At 42.8% G+C, this 24,490-nt stretch overlaps 1 protein-coding gene across 1 annotated transcript in view; it reads right to left on the bottom strand.

The window, feature by feature from the left end:
• The window catches only part of DGKB (diacylglycerol kinase beta), a 320,729-nt gene that overhangs the window by 198,803 nt on the left and 97,436 nt on the right, over positions 1-24,490 (bottom strand). The window lies entirely within an intron of this gene.

Genomic DNA, 24,490 nt, shown 5'->3' on the forward strand with positions numbered 1-24,490 from the left:
GGGTTCATTGGAATACCAAGGAAAACCGGGATTTCTACCGAACGACAGCGCGGAGAAGACATCTAAAGGTAGGAGAATAAAAGCCTTTCTTAAGGCTATCCCTACGTGTTAGTCACAAAAAATTGCATCTTAATGATAGGATCCCTTTAAAGATTACAGCTGATGGTTGGGGGTCTCGGCAATGGACAATGTGATCTGCTTAGTAGGGAGTGTCCATAGCGTGAAATCCCTTTAATCCCTTGGTTGACTAAAGTTTGATAAAACCAGATCCCTCTTTAGAGCGCGTCTTGTTAAAGGTGCAAGTGACCTTTTAGCCTTTCTATGAAGTCAAACATGGTCGACCTTGCAATGTCACCGTTACATTCATAGGAATGAAATTTTTAGATATTGGATATTCCATGACATGGCCCAACTCATGGGAGAAGATCCCATGGCCAACAACGAGATATAGAAAGACATTGGAGGGAATTTCGCACATGGCCAAAGATGTGCCATAAATTGGCATAGAAGGATTAGTCATTCTCCACATTGTCATTGACAATGCTGATGACCCCAAGAACTTTCCGGACATGACCTTTGGAACAAAAACTATTGCTTGTTCTTGCTTTCGGCAATGTCTTGCCCAGTCCCTACCACTGTCCTTCTCCATATAACATACATACAATAAAGGACTTTCCTAAAATTTTTGTTTTGTGTCTCCATGTATCGTCTCATATTTTTTATAGAACTGATCTACTTACCTATATATTTATGTATATGAACTGCTTTTGCGATGAAATAGACCCTAAAGGGCTGCATTTATCAAAGTGTTTGAGGATCGGGCGTCTGGGGGACTAATTAGGGAAAATGTGATGGTGCATCAAAAAAACAGATGTTCAACGCGCTATAAAAAGTCAGATTTGTATGTATCAAAGCAATGACGTGGGAATCTACTCTGGAAGGGTCAGGTCGGTCTGAGGATCGGGAGAATGTTTCTTTTTTGAATGGGAGTCGTAATCGGGATCTCTCCGAACTTCATTGGGCTATCTGTATTGGGGATCCTGCCAACAAATTTCTCTATACGGGCAGGATATATATAAGAGAAATTCGATTTGTGGAGCCCTAAACATTTATAAGGGGTCTGTGGGTGTTTTAGAGGCTCGGCTTTCCATCGTTCACGTCGCCCTGTGCACCCAAGTGGTGGAAACCCTTGCACAGATGTGATCTAACTTTAGCACAAGTTTGTCAAGTTAAGCCTTGTTGAATCTCCAGCCTTGTTTTGCTCAATTTATTGCATTTTCCTCCTAGTAGAGTGGAACATTTTGGCCTATAGGGGTCCTGCGCTGGCCACCCACTCTTTAATATCCATAAGTCCCAATGGGGCATATAGGCAGGGGCCGTCTTTGTAAGACAATCCCTTTAATGATGCATATAGTCAGGGGTGTAGCTGTAAAGGGTACAAAGTCTTTGCTAGGGTTGAGCTGAGCTTGAGATTTCAGGATCGATTTTAAAATCCGATTTCGGATCATTTTCCCGATCGCGATCGCCAATTGGAATCCAATCTTTTCCAATCCCGATCGCTCAATGTTTCTCTATGGGAAAAGTCACTTTTAGGGTTGAGCCGATCTTGAGATAACCTCCGACCTCGATCCCGCTGGAAAAGATTCCCAATCCCGATCGCTCAACCCTAGTCTTTACCAATTACTGATGGGTCCCAAAGGGCTTTAGGTCACCAATACTATAAATGGCCCATGTTGGGGGCCCTGTTATAGAGTCTACATTGGGGGCCCTGGATCCTCAAGTTGTACCTTAAGCAGAATGGTGTACTAGAGCGTCTAGTACTAATATTTTACACTATTATCTTTACAACCTATCCGGGTCTACAATCCTGCATTCAGTTCCTCTGTATTATAAAGGGTAGGTTTGGGACCCTATTCCAAATGTTATTTTACTTTTACTTTTATTTTTCCACCGCCTGACTACGACTACGACTCCATAAATAGATGACAGTAATGGAGAGACAAAAGCAGTGAAGCTGAGTGCACACGGGTTTTTTGGTCCGGATTTTGAAATGGAATCCTCCTCAGAATCCGGCTCCAAAAAATACCTCCCATTGACTTCAATGGCAGCTGTTCACTTCTTTTTTCCGCTAATTTTTCTGCTGTTTTTTGGACAGGATTCTAACGTGCCCTCAGTGTCAAAATCTGGTCTAGAAAGCCCCGTGTGAACTCAGCTCCATTATTACTGAATACCCAAGAAAGTAAATGTGTAAGAAACAATGTATCTAATTTGCTACATAATATCGATCACTGTAGAATATCATTTTAAACAATTATTTTGAAGCCGGATTTGGTAACTTTTTTCTAACTCCGACTGCACCCAATACCGGTCCCGACAACTCCGACTCCATGCTCCTGATATCTAGCGGCTGAGCACTGTACGTTACGTCAAGACCCCTCCTCCGTATCCACCAGATCGGATACAAATAGCTAATACATGACGTGCTGACATGACGGCGTCCTGCTAACAGGTTGTGAATGCAGCGTCCGTCGCGGGCGCTCCCCTGCCGTAATTTATTCTACGAGCCACTTGACGGTAAATACGGCGGATCTTAAACTGGTTACGTCTCTGTCTCGTACCGACGTTCGACGGCTATAAAGACTTGTAAATTGACTGACAGTCAACCTCATGGTGAACTTTTATTATCCGCATGTAATTCTTAATTGGGTCCAATGAACAATAGCGGCCCTGAGTTATAGACTCTTTATTCTCACCATATAATTAGGATATAATTACCCGCAGGATATCAGGATGATGTAGAACCTTTATACTCAACGTGCCCTCATTAACAATCCAGTCTAAATGTACATTTATTCAATCAGGAGGAATTAATTAAAACGTTACTGGAATCAGGGAGATGGCAATAAAGATGACATTTATTAAGAAATGTGATCGCTGCCTCTGTCGCCAGCACAAGTGCCATGGATCCGCGCTCAAGGTGCCATAAAATAAACAGGAACGAGACGCGGCGGTAATTGGAGGTGCACTCCGCGCCGTCTATATAGTAGTATCTCTATTACTATACCACCCTGGGCAACAGGCAAGGTGCAACACATACGATACTATAGTACTGCCATATGGTACAAAAACCGCCATAGGGTGCAAAATGGCAAAATACAGAGAATCTGTATATAATATTCAAATAGTATTCCCTGAAGGGCCAATATAATACCGCCAGATAGTGCCCGCATAATATGATATGATATAATATGATAGCCCCTTAAAAAACCAACATGATACTATAAACATATAGTAGCCATATAGTGCAAAACCTATCACACAGAACATGCTGCAAAACATGATACAAAAATACTTCCATATAGTACACAAGCAGCCATACAGTGCAACATGTATAATAATAGTATAATAATACTCCCTAAAGAGTCAATATGATGCTGCCATATGGTACTCACATATTATTCAGTATTCAAATAGAGAGTTCATATGAAACTATATTATAATTTTTGCACATAGTACAAAAAACACCATATTCTGCAACATGCCTGTATACACCGCACAAATATATAATACTGAAATGATAATCCCCAAACAGCCAATATACTGTAATACTGCCATATACTGTCCACACAATGATACCTCCTTGAAGTGCTCACATAATACTATAATACAGTCATATTGTGCAAAAACAACATCCAGAACAAAATTCTATCATACAGTGGATAAATATATAATACTCAATTACAGTGGGAATCCTAAAGAGTCAATATACCGCAAAATAATACTCACATAATATGCAATGTTCAAATGATACTCCCATGAAGAGCTCACATGGTACTATAATACTGTCATACATGGTGGTGTAAAAACCACCATACAGTGCAACATACCGGTATACAGTGCACAAAAAAGTAATATACTGCCATATAGAGTTCACATAATACTCAAATGATACACTATACTACTGTCATATTGTGCAAAAACACCATTCAGTGCACAAATATATAATACTCCCTAAAAATCCATATATTACACATCCTATCCTACTAATATTATACATGTGACCGTTTGTGTGTTTGGATGTTTGTTCCTCAATCACGCAAAAACCGCTGAATGGATTTGGATGAAATTTGGCACATAGATAGATTGTAACCTATTGTATCCCAGTAAATGACTTCACAACTGTTATGAATTTATGTTCACATACTATATTACACTGCTCCTGCTGTAGCTTATCTCAGCCAGGTCTGTTATCTCTCTATGTAAACACTCAGTGAACCCTCAGTGGATTGTGTACTGCATCTGCATATTATCTGATCTGCTTCAGGCAGTGCTGACACACTGGATGGGAAAACACCTTTAATCCAAATTGGCAGTTGGTCAATTTTAAATATTCCGGGAAAAAGAAAATCTAATTTGTCGCAAACAGCGAGAGCTATGAAGGAGGCAGAAGTCACAGAGTTCTCCTCAAGTGGAGCTGAGGGGGATCATCGACGCCAATAACATGTTCATTATATGGCATTCCAGTGAGCTGCTGAGATGCTGGAACAATCACAGGCACAGCACAAGGAACGAGTTCTGAGGCAAGACAGCTTGAGAGCTGCTGAAATGCCCTAGCAGGCGAACCATCGACGGCAGCAATTTGCTGAATATAGGCGGATCATCGACGCCAACAACATGCAGTTGAAGTCACGGGCAGAGGCTAGTATTACATAGTATTCAAATATACTATAATCCTGTCGTACAGTGCAACAAGCCATCATACAGTGCACAAATAGATAACTCTTCCTACAGAGCCAATATAGTTCCACCACATAGTGTTCACATAATATTCAGTATCCAAATAGTATCCCCTGGAACAGCCAATATAATATTATAATACTGCCATATAGTTCCAGATCACTACATAGAGCAAAATGTCATCACAGAGTACCCAAATATGTAGCACTCATTTAAAACATCATGAATAAATAATATAATACCGCCATATAGTGGCAACATAATAAACAGTATTCAAATGATTCCCCCTTACAAAGCTCACGTGATACTATAATACTGTCATATTGTACAAAAACGACCATACAGCGCAATACTCACATAATATTCCCTAAACAAGCAATATAATACCGCCATATAGAGCCCACATATGCAGTATCCAGCTAATGCACCCATGAAGAGGCCACATAATACTGCCACGTAGTACACACATAATACTACGATTTATTATACAACTAGCTGCTACCTGCGAGTGGATAATAGAAATAGAGTGGCGGGTGAAATGTTAGTAGTGTGTCAAAGGTATGGGATATGACTTTTTGTAAATTGAGAGAATACGTGAGGCTTTTTTGTTTAACGTAGTTTTTATTTGAGCTGCTCTACGTTGTTTTGCGACAGTGTACATACAGTGTTTGGGAGCGAGGTATTACAAGTGAATATACTTGGATATACGATATTGTATGATTTGTTATTTTCCGCCAGTACATGTAAGTTTTGGGCACAGGATACTCTTGAGCAAGTCACATAAAATTGTCCATGTGAGGAGACTGGTGTGGTAAATGTCTTCCTGCTACTTTCAGCATTTGTCCTTATATGAAACTATAATATTATAATTTTTGCACATAGTACAAAAACCACCATATTCTGCAACATGCCTGTATACACTGCACAAACATATAATACTCAAATGATAATCCCCAAACAGCCAATATAATACTGCCATATACTGCCCACACCTTGCAGTATTCAAATGATACCTCCTTGAAGTGCTCACATAATACTATAATACAGTCATATTGTGCAAAACCAACATTCAGAACAAAATTATATCATACAGTGGATAAATATACTCAAATACAGTAAGAATCCTAAAGAGTCAATATAATACTGCCAAATAATACTCACATAATATGTAATGTTCAAATGATATTCCCTTGAAGAGCTCACATGGTACTATAATATAGTCATACACTGTGGTGTAAAAACCACCATACAGTGCAACGTACCGTCATACAGTGCACAAAAAAGTAATATAATACTGCCATATAGATTCCACATACAGTAATACTGAAATGATACCCTCTCGAAGAGCTAACAATAAACTATATTACTGCCATATTGTACAAAAAAAACACTACACAGTGCACAAATATATAATACTCCCTAAAAAAAAAGTCAATATAATGCTATATAATATGTAATTATTATTAATTATTATTATTATTATTTATTTATTTATATAGCACCATTAATTCCATGGTGCTTTATATTACATACTATAAAAATATGATACTATAATCCTGTCATATAGTGCAAAAGCACCAAACAGTGCAACAAGCCATCATACAGTGCACATATACAATATAACACTCCCTACAGAGCCAATATAGTGCTGCCACATAGTGTTCACATAATATTCAGTCTCCAAATAGTATCCCCTGGAACAGCCAACATCATATTATAATACTGCCATATAGTTCCAGATCACTACATAGAGCAAAATGTCATCCCAGAGTACCCAAATATGTAGTACTCATTTAGAACATCATGAATAAATAATATAATACCGCCATATAGTGGCAACATAATAAACAGTATTCAAATGATACCCCCTTACAAAGCTCATGTGATACTATATTACTGTCATATAGTACAAAAACCACCATACTCACAGAATATTCCATAAACAACCAATATAACACCGCCATATAGAGCCCACATAATATGCAGTATCCAGCTAAGGCACCCATGAAGAGGCCACATAATACTGCCATGTAGTACACACATAATACTACGATTTATTATACAATTAATACTGTATGTTCTCCCCATATTTGCTTGGCTTTTCTCCCACACTCCCAAAAACATACTGACACCCAATGAACAAACATGACTCCTGGTAAGGAAGGGCCCCGTCCTGCTATAGGGCCCCATGGGAGCCCCTAGAGGATAAATACCGGGGAATGATTTGGAAGTGTTCAGAATCCATATAAGAAAATAGAACATGTGTGTATATGACATATGGCGGTGATATGAGCCAGCAGGCGGCAGCTTTTACAATACTGCTCATTAACCTTTCGTTTGCCAATTAACCTGATTCCAACAACAAGCTAACAAGCTCCGGCTCGGCTGCTGCTAAGGCTCTGTTCACATGCTGCTTTTTTTGCAGTGACTTTCCTAAACTGTGTCAACCAATTAGAAACACAGCCGAACCGCGCGCCCCTTTATCATTTTCTTCTCTTTAACCCCTTGACCTTCATGTTTTCTTGTTTTAGAATTTCAGCCGCATTTCTATAAAAATCATTTCTGGCTTTAAAAATCTGTAATGTCAGTTCTAAAAGGGTTAAAATACGATTGTAATAGGAGAAAAAACTAGGAGAAAATAAAACCTGTCCTGTTATACAGATTGTTCTCTGACATAGGGGTGTCCATGGGCAGAGGGTGTGCGGCATTGGAGATAAAACAACCCTGTAAGGCCATTCCTGCAAACACACCCTGAGCCTGCACTTCTCTGCCCCATCTCTTCACCTGCACATCTCTCGCCCCTGCTCTTCTCCGCCCCTGCACTTCTCTGCCTTTGCTCTTCTCTGCCACTGCACTTCTCTGCCTTTGTTCTTAGCCTCTCCTGCTCTTTTCCACCCCTGCTCTTTTCTGCTCCTGCTCTATTCTGCCCCTGCTCTACTCCATCCTTGCAATTCTCCACCCCTGCTCTACTCCGCTCCTGCTCTTCTCCTCCCCTGCTCTTCTCCTCCCCTGCTCTTCTTCTCCCCCTGCTCTTCTTCTCCCCCTGCTCTTCTTCTCCCCCTGCTCTTCTTCTCCCCCTGCTCTTCTCCGCCCCTGCACTTCTCTGCCTTTTGTTCTTAGCCTCTCCTGCTCTTCTCCACCCCTGCTTTTTTCTGCTCCTGCTCTACTCCGCCCCTGCTCTACTCCGTCCTTGCAATTCTTCACCCCTGCTCTACTCCGTTCCTGCTCTTCTCCGCCCCTGCAATTCTCCACCCCTGCTCTTCTCCAGCTCTGCTGTTCTCTGGCCCTATGAGTGACACTATTATAGGGGTGCTGTGTATAGTGATATTACAGGGCGCAGTGAGTGACATTATTATAGGGTGCAGTGTATAGTGATATTACAGGGCACTGTGAGTGACACTATTATAGGGGTGCTGTGTATAGTGATATTACAGGGCGCAGTGAGTGACACTATTATAGGGGTGCTGTGTATAGTGATATTACAGGGCGCAGTGAGTGATACTATTATAGGGGTGCAGTGTATAGTGATATTACAGGGCGCAGTGAGTGACACTATTATAGGGTGCAGTGTATAGTGATATTACAGGGCGCAGTGAGTGACACTATTATAGGGGTGCTGAGTATAGTGATATTACAGGGCGCAGTGAGTGACACTATTATAGGGTGCAGTGTATAGTGATATTACAGGGCGCAGTGAGTGATACTATTATAGGGGTGCAGTGTATAGTGATATTACAGGGCGCAGTGAGTGACACTATTATAGGGGTGCTGAGTATAGTGATATTACAGGGCGCAGTGAGTGATACTATTATAGGGGTGCAGTGTATAGTGATATTACATGGGCATTTTTTTGAGTGGTGGGCAAATAAGCAAAAACACGGTAAATTTTCCCCCCCACTATGGCGTTCACCATTTCCTAAGTTCATAGCTCAGACTTTGGGGTGCCTAATGTGTTTCCTCTTATATATTTATACGTCATCTGGTGTTTTATAACAATGATTTTATCCTCCAGAGGGGACTTGTGCCAGAGATATTACTGGGGCGGTTCCTACGATTGTGCCTCGTGTAGGACATCCCATTATGGACCCGGATTGAGAAGATGAAATTAACCCCTCAGTGCTGGTAATTTTACTGCTTAATATTCTAATTAAGCTGTCTATTGTCAAGTGGGCGGTGTCAGGCAAGAGCAAGCGGAGCTGTTTCTGATTGGACAAGGTCATAGAGTTTTGAATCTGTTCCTTCCTGGCACCACCCACTTGTCAGACAACAAAATTAACTGCATTGATTGCTCAGGATAGGTAGGGGCTAGAGAAAAAATTCCAATTTTGCCAGAATCAATGAAGGGCGATTAAAATATGAAAAGAGGTGTCGTTGGAGGAGGTGGAGAACGGTCCCCTCTAAGGACATTGAATATCTATTATATGGGAACTATATGGGCTGGCACTATATGGACAGTTCTATAAGCTCTGCCATGGCATCACTTCAACTGGGTAGCAAAGGACCGAGATTACTAATAGTTCGACCTTCTTGTCTGAGCTTGACCTCTGCTCTTTTAACAGCATTTAGTGATCCACTTTACAGCACAGTCATGGCCATAAAACAATAGTCTGGAGGGCTATGGACCTTTTCCAGACATGCTCAGTGCAGGGAGGGGGAGGAGCTAAGCTGTGACATCATCTTTCATCAGTAGTGATGTAATAATGAGTCAGTGCTGGTACCTATAGAGGTTTTATCTCCTATAACAATCCTGTCTATGATATAAATTAGGAAACTTCTGCAATGACAACACTCACAGAATTGGGAAGTATCAGTCTATTATTAGGCTTAGGGGCCAGAGTGAAAATTGTGAGATATAATACTTTTTAAATAATTAAAAAAAAAAAGAAAAAAATCATTAAAATTCTTAGAGAAGAATGTTTGAGATAAAAAATTGGTTTATAATATTCTGGCAGCGATGCAGCAGACGGTCGTGGAAAAAACTTTGGAGGGTCCAAGCTGAGCTTTAGCACCAGGACCCATAACCCTGGTATACATGTTAGTCTATTATAAGTTTATACCTACTAGTTAAAAAAACTAAACCTCAAATCTGGTAACAAAATAACCAAAAACGAACAGAATTTACGATTATTGACAATTATGGGACCCCCTGATCCCCCTGAAATCCCAGTCGAGCCGCTCGATACCTACAAGCCATGTGACTAATAAGGAAAAAAACCTGAATATATAATGGAAAAGTTTTAAATGCTTATAAATGGAGCATAAAATGTAATTAGTCGCCTGTGAGTTTGGTAACACTAATTAAACATTAGTAATTAGGCTCGGTAAATCTTCAATTAATTACAGATGAAAGCAATGACTTCATACAATATGTTGACACTTTATTGTTTAAATATATTAAATCTACAACTTTTTTTTGGCTCGGTCTAAAGTATCGAGAACGTTTTATAGGTGACAAAAAAAAAACCAAAAAAAAAAACCAATGACCAGAATTTGTAGAATCTCGATGGAAAAGTAAGAATTCGGCTCCCTCTGCTGGTCAGTGGGAAAACTGCACACAAAATATTGATACAAATTGGAACTGAAAAATTGAAATTGAAAGGCTGATGAGGAAGCAGAAAGCTCCAATTTAATGATCGACTGATGTGACGTTTCACGTTTCCTTCTCATCTGAGGCTTTATAGCATGAAGGGCTGAAGAATCTACAAGCAATATTCTCTCTAAGTCTGTGCAGCGAGGGGGTGAAGCAGCAAAGGAACCCCAGAAAGTAACCTCTGAGCTGAGTAACAAATACAAAATCATGGGGGTGTTAGGTGCTCAGAGGGTTAATTTATTATGTTCGTGAATCTGCGATGGTCTAGGGCAGGGGTAGGGAACGTACGGCTCTCCAGCTGTTGCAACACTACAACTCCCAGCATGCATACTGGCTCTGCTGTTCTTGGAACTCCCATGGAAGTGAATGGAGCATGATGGGAGTTGTAGTTTTACAGCAGCTGGAGAGCCAAAGGTTCCCTACTCCTGGTCTAGGGCAATGAAGGTTACTGTCTGTATCCCTGGTGGTGCAAGGTACTAAGAGGGATAATTCATGTATCACGGGGGGTCTGGGGCAGTGACGGGGATTGTTCTAGAATTCCTGGAGGTTTGTGTCAATAACAAGTGCAAGGGAGAATATCTGCAGAAAGTAACAGAGAGGAGGATTAATCCAGAGACCAGTCTGCAGGTCAAAGGGGAGAAATGGCCTTTATATTTAGATTCTTAAAGAGGACCTTTCATCAGATTGGGCACAGGCAGTGTTATATACTGCTGGAAAGCTGACAGTGCGCTGAATTCACCGTACTATCGGCTTTCCCAATCTGTGCCCAGTGTAAAGCGCTATCGGTCCCGGTAAAGTAGCGCTTTAGTGTCAGAAGGGCGTTTCTGACAGTTAGCCAGAGACGTCCTTCTGCCTCGCGGCGCCTATCGCGCTGTGCTGTGGAGCGGGGAGGAACGCCCCCTCCCTCTCCTGATAATACTCGTCTATGGACGAGCTGTGTGAGCATAGGGAGGGGGCATTCCTCCCCGCTCACACTGTACAGCGCGATAGGCGCCGCGAGGCAGAAGGGCATCCCTGGCTAACTGTCAGAAACGCCCTTCTGACACTAAAGCGCTACTTTACCGGGACCGATAGCGCTTTACCTGGGGCACAGATCGGGAAAGCCGATAGTACGCTGAATTCAGCGCACTGTCAGCTTTCCAGCAGTATATAAAACTGCCTGTGCCCAATCTGATGAAAGGTCCTCTTTAAAACAGGTAAAGACGTTTCTGAATCTCAGGCTGGTGGAGAACAAGTAAAACCGATATCTGTATAAGACAAGGTCAGAATTCATGGTGCTCGAGAGTGGAGTGCTATAATAGTAGAGTGCTATAGTAGTAGAGTGCTATAATAGTAATAGAGTGCTATAATAGTAGTAGAGTGCTATAATAGTAGTAGAGTGCTATAATAGTAGTAGAGTGCTATAATAGTAGTAGAGTGCTATAATAGTAGTAGAGTGCTATAATAGTAGTAGAGTGCTATAATAGTAGAGTGCTAGAGTAGTAGAGTGCTAGAGTAGTAGAGTGCTATAATAGTAGAGTGACATAATAGTAGAGTGACATAATAGTAGAGTGACATAATAGTAGAGTGACATAATAGTAGAGTGCTATAATAGTAGAGTGCTATAATAGTAGAGTGCTATAATAGTAGAGTGCTATAGTAGTAGAGTGCTATAGTAGTAGAGTGCTATAGTAGTAGACTGCTATAATAGTAGAGAGCTATAGTAGTAGAGTGCTATAGTAGTAGAGTGCTATAATAGTAGAGTGCTATAATGGTAGAGTGCTATAATGGTAGAGTGCTATAATGGTAGAGTGGTATAATAGTAGAGTGCTATAATAGTAGAGTGCTAGAGTAGTAGAGTGCTATAATAGTACAGTGCTATAGTAGTAGAGTGCTATAGTAGTAGACTGCTATAATAGTAGAGAGCTATAATAGTAGAGTGCTATAGTAGTAGAGTGACATAATAGTAGAGTGCTATAATAGTAGAGTGCTATAAGTAGAGTGCTATAATAGTAGAGTGCTATAATAGTAGAGTGCTATAATAGTAGAGTGCTATAATAGTAGTAGAGTGCTATAAAGGTAGTAGAGTGCTATAATAGTAGAGTGCTATAGTAGTAGAGTGCTATAGTAGTAGAGTGCTATAATAGTAGAGTGCTATAAGTAGAGTGCTATAATAGTAGAGTGCTATAGTAGTAGAGTGCTATAGTAGTAGAGTGCTATAATAGTAGAGTGCTATAATAGTAGTAGAGTGCTATAATAGTAGTAGAGTGCTATAATAGTAGTAGAGTGCTATAATAGTAGTAGAGTGCTATAATAGTAGTAGAGTGCTATAATAGTAGAGTGCTATAATAGTAGAGTGCTATAATAGTAGAGTGCTAGAGTAGTGGAGTGCTATAATAGTAGAGTGCTATAATAGTAGAGTGCTATAATAGTAGAGTGCTATAATAGTAGAGTGCTATAATAGTAGAGTGCTATAATAGTAGAGTGACATAATAGTAGAGTGACATAATAGTAGAGTGACATAATAGTAGAGTGACATAATAGTAGAGTGACATAATAGTAGAGTGCTATAATAGTAGAGTGCTATAATAGTAGAGTGCTATAATAGTAGAGTGCTAGAGTAGTAGAGTGCTATAATAGTAGAATGCTATAATAGTAGAGTGCTATAATAGTAGAGTGCTAGAGTAGTAGAGTGCTATAATAGTAGAGTGCTATAATAGTAGTAGAGTGCTATAGTAGTAGAGTGCTATAATAGTAGAGTGCTAGAGTAGTAGAGTGCTATAATAGTAGAGTGCTAGAGTAGTAGAGTGCTATAATAGTAGAGTGCTATAATAGTAGAGTGCTATAATAGTAGAGTGCTATAATAGTAGAGTGCTATAGTAGAGTGCTATAGTAGTAGAGTGACATAATAGTAGAGTGCTATAAGTAGAGTGCTATAATAGTTGAGTGCTATAATAGTAGAGTGCTATAATAGTAGAGTGCTATAATAGTTGAGTGCTATAGTAGTAGAGTGCTATAATAGTAGAGTGCTATAATAGTAGAGTGCTATAGTAGTAGAGTGCTATAAGTAGAATGCTATAATAGTAGAGTGCTATAGTAGTAGAGTGCTATAGTAGTAGAGTGCTATAATAGTAGTAGAGTGCTATAATAGTAGAGTGCTATAGTAGTAGAGTGCTATAATAGTAGTAGAGTGCTATAATAGTAGTAGAGTGCTATAGTAGTAGAGTGCTATAATAGTAGTAGAGTGCTATAATAGTAGTAGAGTGCTATAATAGTAGTAGAGTGCTATAATAGTAGAGTGCTAGAGTAGTAGAGTGCTATAATAGTAGAGTGTTATAATAGTAGAGTGCTATAGTAGTAGAGTGCTATAATAGTAGATTGTTATAATATTAGAGTGCTATAATAGTAGAGTGCTATAAGTAGAGTGCTATAAGTAGAGTGCTATAATAGTAGAGTGCTATAATAGTAGAGTGCTATAGTAGTAGAGTGCTATAGTAGTAGAGTGCTATAATAGTAGAGTGCTATAATAGTAGAGTGCTATAATAGTAGTAGAGTGCTATAGTAGTAGAGTGCTATAATAGTAGTGTTATAATTTTAGAGTGCTATAATAGTAGAGTGTTATAATATTAGAGTGCTATAATAGTAGAGTGTTATAGTAGTAGAGTGCTATAGTAGTAGAGTGCTATAATAGTAGAGTGCTATAGTAGTAGAGTGCTATAAGTAGAATGCTATAATAGTAGAGTGCTATAGTAGTAGAGTGCTATAGTAGTAGAGTGCTATAATAGTAGTAGAGTGCTATAATAGTAGAGTGCTATAGTAGTAGAGTGCTATAATAGTAGTAGAGTGCTATAATAGTAGTAGAGTGCTATAATAGTAGTAGAGTGCTATAGTAGTAGAGTGCTATAATAGTAGTAGAGTGCTATAATAGTAGTAGAGTGCTATAATAGTAGTAGAGTGCTATAATAGTAGAGTGCTAGAGTAGTAGAGTGCTATAATAGTAGAGTGTTATAATAGTAGAGTGCTATAGTAGTAGAGTGCTATAATAGTAGATTGTTATAATATTAGAGTGCTATAATAGTAGAGTGCTATAAGTAGAGTGCTATAAGTAGAGTGCTATAATAGTAGAGTGCTATAATAGTAGAGTGCTATAGTAGTAGAGTGCTATAGTAGTAGAGTGCTATAATAGTAGAGTGCTATAATAGTAGAGTGCTATAATAGTAGTAGAGTGCTATAGTAGTAGAGTGCTATAATAGTAGTGTTATAATTTTAGAGTGCTATAATAGTAGAGTGTTATAATATTAGAGTGCTATAATAGTAGAGTGTTATAGTAGTAGAGTGCTATAGTAGTAGAGTGTTATAATAGTAGAGTGTTATAATAGTAGAGTGCTATAGTAGTAGCCACTATGGGTATAATACTGTGTGCAGGAGCCACTATGGGGCATAATACTGTGTTCAGGGGCCACTATGGGGCATAATACTGTGTGCAGGAGCCACTATGGGACATAATACTGTGTGCAAGGGCCACTATGGGACATAATACTGTGTGCAGGGGCCACTATGGGGGATAATACTGTGTGCAGGGGCCACTATGGAGCATAATACTGTGTGCAGGGGCCACTATGGGGATAATACTGTGTGTTGGGGCCACTATGGGGATAATACTGTGTGCAGGGGCCACTATGGGGGATAATACTGTGTGCAGGGACCACTACTACTGGATACTGAAACTGAAATTTCCCTACTGTGGGACTATTAAAGGATTATCTTATCTTATCTTAATACTGTGTGCAGGGACCACTATGGGGCATAATACTGTGTGCAGGAGCCACTATGGGGGATAATACTGTGTGCAGGGGCCACTATGGGACATAATACTGTGTGCAGGGGCCACTATGGGACATAATACTGTGTGCAGGGGCTACTATGGGACATAATACTGTGTGCAGGGGCCACTATGGGACATAATACTGTGTGCAGGAGCCACTATGGGACATAATACTGTGTGCAGGGGCCACTATGGGGATAATACTGTGTGCAGGGGCCACTATGGGACATAATATTGTGTGCTGGGGCCACTATGGGGCATAATACTGTGTGCAGGGGCCACTATGTGACATAATACTGTGTGCTGGGGCCACTATGGGGATAATACTGTGTGCAGGGGCCACTATGGGACATAATACTGTGTGCAGGGGCCACTATGGGACATAATATTGTGTGCTGGGGCCACTATGGGACATAATACTGTGTGCAGGGGCCACTATGGAGCATAATACTGTGTGCAGGGGCCACTATGGGGATAATACTGTGTGTTGGGGCCACTATGGGGATAATACTGTGTGCAGGGGCCACTATGGGGGATAATACTGTGTGCAGGGACCACTACTACTGGATACTGAAACTGAAATTTCCCTACTGTGGGACTATTAAAGGATTATCTTATCTTATCTTAATACTGTGTGCAGGGACCACTATGGGGCATAATACTGTGTGCAGGAGCCACTATGGGGGATAATACTGTGTGCAGGGGCCACTATGGGACATAATACTGTGTGCAGGGGCCACTATGGGACATAATACTGTGTGCAGGGGCTACTATGGGACATAATACTGTGTGCAGGGGCCACTATGGGACATAATACTGTGTGCAGGAGCCACTATGGGACATAATACTGTGTGCAGGGGCCACTATGGGGATAATACTGTGTGCAGGGGCCACTATGGGACATAATATTGTGTGCTGGGGCCACTATGGGGCATAATACTGTGTGCAGGGGCCACTATGTGACATAATACTGTGTGCTGGGGCCACTATGGGGATAATACTGTGTGCAGGGGCCACTATGGGACATAATACTGTGTGCAGGGGCCACTATGGGACATAATATTGTGTGCTGGGGCCACTATGGGACATAATACTGTGTGCAGGGGCCACTATGGGGCATAATACTGTGTGCAGGGGCCACTATGTGACATAATACTGTGTGCTGGGGCCACTATGGGGATAATACTGTGTGCAGGGGCCACTATGGGACATAATACTGTGTGCAAGGGCCACTATGGGACATAATACTGTGTGCAGGGGCCACTATGGGGGATAATACTGTGTGCAGGGGTCACTATGGAGCATAATACTGTGTGCAGGGGCCACTATGGGGATAATACTGTGTGCAGGGGCCACTATGGGGACATAATACTGTGTGCAGGGGCCACTATGGGACATAATACTGTGTGCAGGGGCCACTATGGGACATAATACTGTGTGCAGGGGCCACTATGGGGGATAATACTGTGTGCAGGGGCCACTATGGGGTATACTACTGTGTGCAGGGGCCACTATGGGCATAATACTGTGTGCAGGGGCCACTATGGGACATAATATTGTGTCCTGGGGCCACTATGGGACATAATACTGTGTGCAGGGGCCACTATGGGGCATAATACTGTGTGCAGGGGCCACTATGTGACATAATACTGTGTGCTGGGGCCACTATGGGGATAATACTGTGTGCAGGGGCCACTATGGGACATAATACTGTGTGCAAGGGCCACTATGGGACATAATACTGTGTGCAGGGGCCACTATGGGGGATAATACTGTGTGCAGGGGTCACTATGGAGCATAATACTGTGTGCAGGGGCCACTATGGGGATAATACTGTGTGCAGGGGCCACTATGGGGACATAATACTGTGTGCAGGGGCCACTATGGGGACATAATACTGTGTGCAGGTGCCACTATGGGACATAATACTGTGTGCAGGGGCCACTATGGGGGATAATACTGTGTGCAGGGGCCACTATGGGACATAATACTGTGTGCAGGGGCCACTATGGGGGATAATACTGTGTGCAGGGACCACTACTACTGGATACTGAAACTGAAATTTCCCTACTGTGGGACTATTAAAGGATTATCTTATCTTATCTTAATACTGTGTGCAGGGACCACTATAGCGGATAATACTGTGTGCAGGGGCCACTATGGGACATAATACTGTGTGCGGGGGCCACTATGGGACATAATACTGTGTGCAGGAGCCACTATGGGACATAATACTGTGTGCAGGGGCCACTATGGGGATAATACTGTGTGCAGGGGCCACTATGGGACATAATATTGTGTGCTGGGGCCACTATGGGGCATAATACTGTGTGCAGGGGCCACTATGTGACATAATACTGTGTGCTGGGGCCACTATGGGGATAATACTGTGTGCAGGGCCACTATGGGACATAATACTGTGTGCAGGGCCACTATGGGACATAATACTGTGTGCCGGGGCCACTATGGGACATAATACTGTGTGCAGGGGCCACTATGGGACATAATACTGTGTGCAGGGGCCACTATGGGACATAATACTGTGTGCAGGGGCCACTATGGGACATAATACTGTGTGCAGGGGCCACTATGGGACATAATATTGTGTGCTGGGGCCACTATGGGACATAATACTGTGTGCAGGGGCCACTATGGGGCATAATACTGTGTGCAGGGGCCACTATGGGACATAATACTGTGTGCAGGGGCCACTATGGGACATAATATTGTGTGCTGGGGCCACTATGGGACATAATACTGTGTGCAGGGGCCACTATGGGGCATAATACTGTGTGCAGGGGCCACTATGTGACATAATACTGTGTGCTGGGGCCACTATGGGGATAATACTGTGTGCAGGGGCCACTATGTGACATAATACTGTGTGCAGGGGCCACTATGGGGCATAATACTGTGTGCAGGGGCCACTATGGGACATAATACTGTGTGCAGGAGCCACTATGGGACATAATACTGTGTGCAGGGGCCACTATGGGGCATAATACTGTGTGCAGGGGCCACTATGGGGCATAATACTGTGTGCAGGGGCCACTATGGGGGATAATACTGTGTGCAGGGGCCACTATGGGGGATAATACTGTGTGCAGGGGCCACTATGGGGGATAATACTGTGTGCAGGGGTCACTATGGGACATAATACTGTGTGCAGGGGTCACTATGGGACATAATACTGTGTGCAGGGGCCACTATGGGACATAATACTGTGTGCAGGGGCCACTATGGTGCATAATACTGTGTGCAGGGGCCACTATGGGGTATAATACTGTGTGCAGGGGCCACTATGTGACATAATACTGTGTGCAGGGGCCACTATGGGGGATAATACTGTGTGCAGGGGCCACTATGGTGCATAATACTGTGTGCAGGGGCCACTATGGGGTATAATACTGTGTGCAGGGGCCACTATGTAGCATAATACTGTGAGCAGGGGCCACTATGGGACATAATACTGTGTGCAGGGGCCACTATGGGGGATAATACTGTGTGCAGGGGCCACTATGGTGCATAATACTGTGTGCAGGGGCCACTATGGGGTATAATACTGTGTGCAGGGGCCACTATGTGACATAATACTGTGTGCAGGGGCCACTATGGGGGATAATACTGTGTGCAGGGGCCACTATGGTGCATAATACTGTGTGCAGGGGCCACTATGGGGTATAATACTGTGTGCAGGGGCCACTATGTAGCATAATACTGTGAGCAGGGGCCACTATGGGACATAATACTGTGAGCAGGGGCCACTATGGGACATAATACTGTGTGCAGGAATGCGGTTTGTTCAGGGGAGGGGACATGTCAAATGTTCACCTTCATTCCATCTAAACAAAGAGAGAGGGTGAAAGTAAAGCTACAAATAGAGAAACAGAGAGTCTGAAAAAAAAGAGGTCAAAATTGGAAAGAGAGAGGTTGAATGAAAAAGAGAAAAGCTGAAAAGAAAGAGAGAGACCAAAAAAAAAAGTTTACCAAAGAGAGACAGAGAACGAGAGGCTGAAATAAACATTGAAAGAGAAAGTGAGACGAAGGAAAAAAGAGCCATTGGCCCAGATTTACTAATACACAGTGTAATGTTGGGCGGAGTCACGCGGCACGTTACTCCGTGTGAATGCACCCTTAGACAGAATATCTGATACTACACCAGATTTATCACAGTTATTGATGCTGAATGAAATCTTTATACTTACTCTGAGAGACACAGAGAATCACAGAGAGAGACAGAAAGAGAGAAGAAGCAAAATACTGCAAGGAAGAGGGGGATAAAGGTAAAAAAGAAAAAGAAAGCGCCTCACAGGCCTGATATCACAATGTAGTTTATACTGCACCAGGTTTATTACAGTGACTAATGCTGGATGTTATATCTGGTGCATTGTTAGACTCTCTACTTTCTTTATACCCCCTATTGTATGAAATGTTTTAGTTTCTGTAAATAAATGGGCCACAAATTTGACACATTTTAGCAACATAGTTCTTTTATGCTCCAAAAATGTACCAGTTGGCTCTTTCTATCCCTCGCTGTCCAGGTGAGCAGAACGGGAGGCTTCTGGCCATCAAATTTACTATAAGACATGTCACAAAAGTGACCTGAGTAACATCTAGTGCTAGATAGAGCGATTGTTAAGCCTAACATACACAATACCAATCTTAATTCCCCCGATTATGTCTCTTGTGTCGATCTCTTAGGTGCTCCAGCAGAAGCCATGGAGAACATTCAACGCCCCATTCACTTTATCAATGGGAGGTCCTGGCAGTCAGACCCCAATGATTGGACAAGGGGAGGCCGATATGACTCCACATATACCCTGGAATCTAACCTATATGGTAATAATTCATTACAATGGGGGATACAATACAATATCATACAGTCACACAGTAACATCTCCAATAAGAAGGGCAAGACCATCAAAAGAGAACCCAAAACCAGATGATGTGGCCCCACTCTACCAAGACGGCCATGTAAAAATAACCTCTGCTCTGAAGACATTAAGCACAAGGTCTCGTCATGGCCGTCTCTATCTTGTTAATTACTCCATAACAGAGGCCCAGAAAACGTCTGTTGTTGGTTATGAAAAAAACATTGAGAAAACTAATAGAATTTAGGAATTACAATGTTACAATGACTTCCTCCTGAAGAGCAGGACACAATGAGATCCAGATAAGCCCAGCTCTGCGTGTCACGTACGTATTTATTGAATCAAGCCACCCCATGACTTCACCCGCGGCCCCCGCTGAGACCCTCGCCACACGTCTCACTGACAACGGGGGGGGGGGGGGACATGTCATCCTCTCGGACATTGTCAGACTGATTTCTATTGGATTTGTCAATAAATACTGAAAGTGAATTAAGTGAAAACAGAACAGAAAGCGAGATTAGCGAATTGTCTGCTGCCATAAATACATTGTAGGATCTTATCCGTGCCAGATCTCCGACACTAACTCACAGGACACTCAAGTATCGGGCTGGGGTTTGTGCCAATGGGTGACATAGGTAAGGCAGGCGGTGCGGGATCCATACAAGGTACATAAGATTATAGGAGAATGTAATGTGTGGATACAGATGTAGCAGAGCTGAAGGTGTCATCGGGGGAAAACTCTCAAGATATTGTAAGTCATGAAGAAGACAAAGTGGCCAAAGTGTCAGAGCCGAGTCTATGTCTATTGGTGGGAGAATGTCCGTCACATAATAATGTCATAGGTTTATATGTGTAGCTATAAATTCATCAAAGATAACAATAAAGCATAAAATACAGAATGACAAGCTCAGCTCTGCTATATCTGACAAAGCAAGAAGATAAATGGTAAAATCTGTATCAATAGAGCAATGAGAATGACCTAATACAGTATGAACAGCGGCTTATTATTCCCAGGGAGGGAAAGTTCACACCGTCCGCATAATGGGGGGAATTCATCAATCCCACAGGAATCGTGCGGGGCACAAAGCGGAGGGGCCGAGGTCCATATACATTATAACTAACTGGTTTAGATATCCATTCAGGCACACGGGAGTGTACTGTACATGTCCGGCCCTATACTAAGACTGCGGTATGAAACATCAGCAATAATAAATCTGCCCCAACGTGGTTAGATAGACAATAGATAGATAGATAGATAGATAGATAGATAGATAGATAGATAGATAGATAATACATAGATAGACAGATGATAGATAGATAGATAGATAGATAGATAGATAGATAGATAGGAGATAGATAAATAGGAGATAGATAGATAGATAGATAGATGATAGATAGATGATAGATAGATAGATAGATAGATAGATAGATAGATAGATAGATAGATAGATAGACAGATGATAGATAGATAGATAGATATATAGATAGATAGATAGATAGATAGATAGATAGATAGTAGAGATGAGCGAACAGTGTTCTATCGAACACATGTTCGATCGGATATCAGGGTGTTCGCCATGTTCGAATCGAATCGAACACCACGTGGTAAAGTGCGCCAAAATTCGATTCCCCTCCCACCTTCCCTGGCGCCTTTTTTGCACCAATAACAGCGCAGGGGAGGTGGGACAGGAACTACGACACCGGGGGCATTGAAAAAAATTGGAAAAAGTCATTGGCTGCCGAAATCAGGTGACCTCCATTTTAGACGAATAGTGGATTTCAAATCCGGGTCATATGAGAATGTGAACTTTGTGACTATGAGACAGGGATAGCTGTACAGGCAGGGATAGCTAGGGATAACCTTTATTTAGGGGGGAATGTTATTAAAAATAACTTTTTGGGGCTCTATCGGGTGTGTAATTGTGATTTTTGTGAGATAAACTTTTTCCCATAGGGATGCATTGGCCAGCGCTGATTGGCCGAATTCCGTACTCTGGCCAATCAGTGCTGGCCAATGCATTCTATTAGCTTGATGAAGCAGAGTGTGCACAAGGGTTCAAGCGCACCCTCGGCTCTGATGTAGCAGAGCCGAGGCTGCACAAGGGTTCAAGCGCACCCTCGGCTCTGATGTAGGAGAGCCGAGGGTGCACTTGAACCCTTGTGCAGCCTCGGCTCTGCTACATCAGAGCCGAGGGTGCGCTTGAACCCTTGTGCACACTCTGCTTCATCAAGCTAATAGAATGCATTGGCCAGCGCTGATTGGCCAATGTATTCTATTAGCCTGATGAAGTAGAGCTGAATGTGTGTGCTAAGCACACACATTCAGCTCTACTTCATCGGGCTAATAGAATGCATTGGCCAGCGCTGATTGGCCAGAGTACGGAACTCGACCAATCAGCGCTGGCTCTGCTGGAGGAGGCGGAGTCTAAGATCGCTCCACACCAGTCTCCATTCAGGTCCGACCTTAGACTCCGCCTCCTCCGGCAGAGCCAGCGCTGATTGGCCGAAGGCTGGCCAATGCATTCCTATGCGAATGCAGAGACTTAGCAGTGCTGAGTCAGTTTTGCTCAACTACACATCTGATGCACACTCGGCACTGCTACATCAGATGTAGCAATCTGATGTAGCAGAGCCGAGGGTGCACTAGAACCCCTGTGCAAACTCAGTTCACGCTAATAGAATGCATTGGCCAGCGCTGATTGGCCAATGCATTCTATTAGCCCGATGAAGTAGAGCTGAATGTGTGTGCTAAGCACACACATTCAGCACTGCTTCATCACGCCAATACAATGCATTAGCCAGTGCTGATTGGCCAGAGTACGGAATTCGGCCAATCAGCGCTGGCTCTGCTGGAGGAGGCGGAGTCTAAGGTCGGACCTGAATGGAGACTGGTGTGGAGCGATCTTAGACTCCGCCTCCTCCAGCAGAGCCAGCGCTGATTGGTCGAGTTCCGTACTCTGGCCAATCAGCGCTGGCCAATGCATTCTATTAGCCCGATGAAGTAGAGCTGAATGTGTGTGCTTAGCACACACATTCAGCTCTACTTCATCAGGCTAATAGAATACATTGGCCAATCAGCGCTGGCCAATGCATTCTATTAGCTTGATGAAGCAGAGTGTGCACAAGGGTTCAAGCGCACCCTCGGCTCTGATGTAGCAGAGCCGAGGCTGCACAAGGGTTCAAGTGCACCCTCGGCTCTCCTACATCAGAGCCGAGGGTGCGCTTGAACCCTTGTGCAGCCTCGGCTCTGCTACATCAGAGCCGAGGGTGCGCTTGAACCCTTGTGCACACTCTGCTTCATCAAGCTAATAGAATGCATTGGCCAGCACTGATTGGCCAGAGTACGGAATTCGGCCAATCAGCGCTGGCCAATGCATTCTATTAGCCCGATGAAGTAGAGCTGAATGTGTGTGCTAAGCACACACATTCAGCACTGCTTCATCAAGCCAATACAATGCATTAGCCAGTGCTGATTGGCCAGAGTACGGAATTCGGCCAATCAGCGCTGGCTCTGCTGGAGGAGGCGGAGTCTAAGATCGCTCCACACCAGTCTCCATTCAGGTCCGACCTTAGACTCCGCCTCCTCCAGCAGAGCCAGCGCTGATTGGCCGAATTCCGTACTCTGGCCAATCAGCACTGGCTAATGCATTGTATTGGCTTGATGAAGCAGTGCTGAATGTGTGTGCTTAGCACACACATTCAGCTCTACTTCATCGGGCTAATAGAATGCATTGGCCAATCAGCGCTGGCCAATGCATTCTATTAGCGTGAACTGAGTTTGCACAGGGGTTCTAGTGCACCCTCGGCTCTGCTACATCAGATTGCTACATCTGATGTAGCAGTGCCGAGTGTGCATCAGATGTGTAGTTGAGCAAAACTGACTCAGCACTGCTAAGTCTGCATTCGCATAGGAATGCATTGGCCAGCCTTCGGCCAATCAGCGCTGGCTCTGCCGGAGGAGGCGGAGTCTAAGGTCGGACCTGAATGGAGACTGGTGTGGAGCTATCTTAGACTCCGCCTCCTCCAGCAGAGCCAGCGCTGATTGGTCGAGTTCCGTACTCTGGCCAATCAGCACTGGCCAATGCATTTCTATGGGGAAAAGTTAGCTTGCGAAAATCGCAAACTGACAGGGATTTCCATGAAATAAAGTGACTTTTATGCCCCCAGACATGCTTCCCCTGCTGTCCCAGTGTCATTCCAGGGTGTTGGTATCATTTCCTGGGGTGTCATAGTGGACTTGGTGACCCTCCAGACACGAATTTGGGTTTCCCCCTTAACGAGTTTATGTTCCCCATAGACTATAATGGGGTTCGAAACCCATTCGAACACTCGAACAGTGAGCGGCTGTTCGAATCGAATTTCGAACCTCGAACATTTTAGTGTTCGCTCATCTCTAATAGATAGATAGATGATAGATAGATAGATAGGAGATAGATAGATAGATGATAGATAGATAAAGTTCACACCGTCCGCATAATGGGGGGAATT

The sequence above is a fragment of the Leptodactylus fuscus genome, chromosome 4, assembly GCF_031893055.1.
Source record: "Leptodactylus fuscus isolate aLepFus1 chromosome 4, aLepFus1.hap2, whole genome shotgun sequence".
NCBI classification, from domain to species: domain Eukaryota; kingdom Metazoa; phylum Chordata; class Amphibia; order Anura; family Leptodactylidae; genus Leptodactylus; species Leptodactylus fuscus.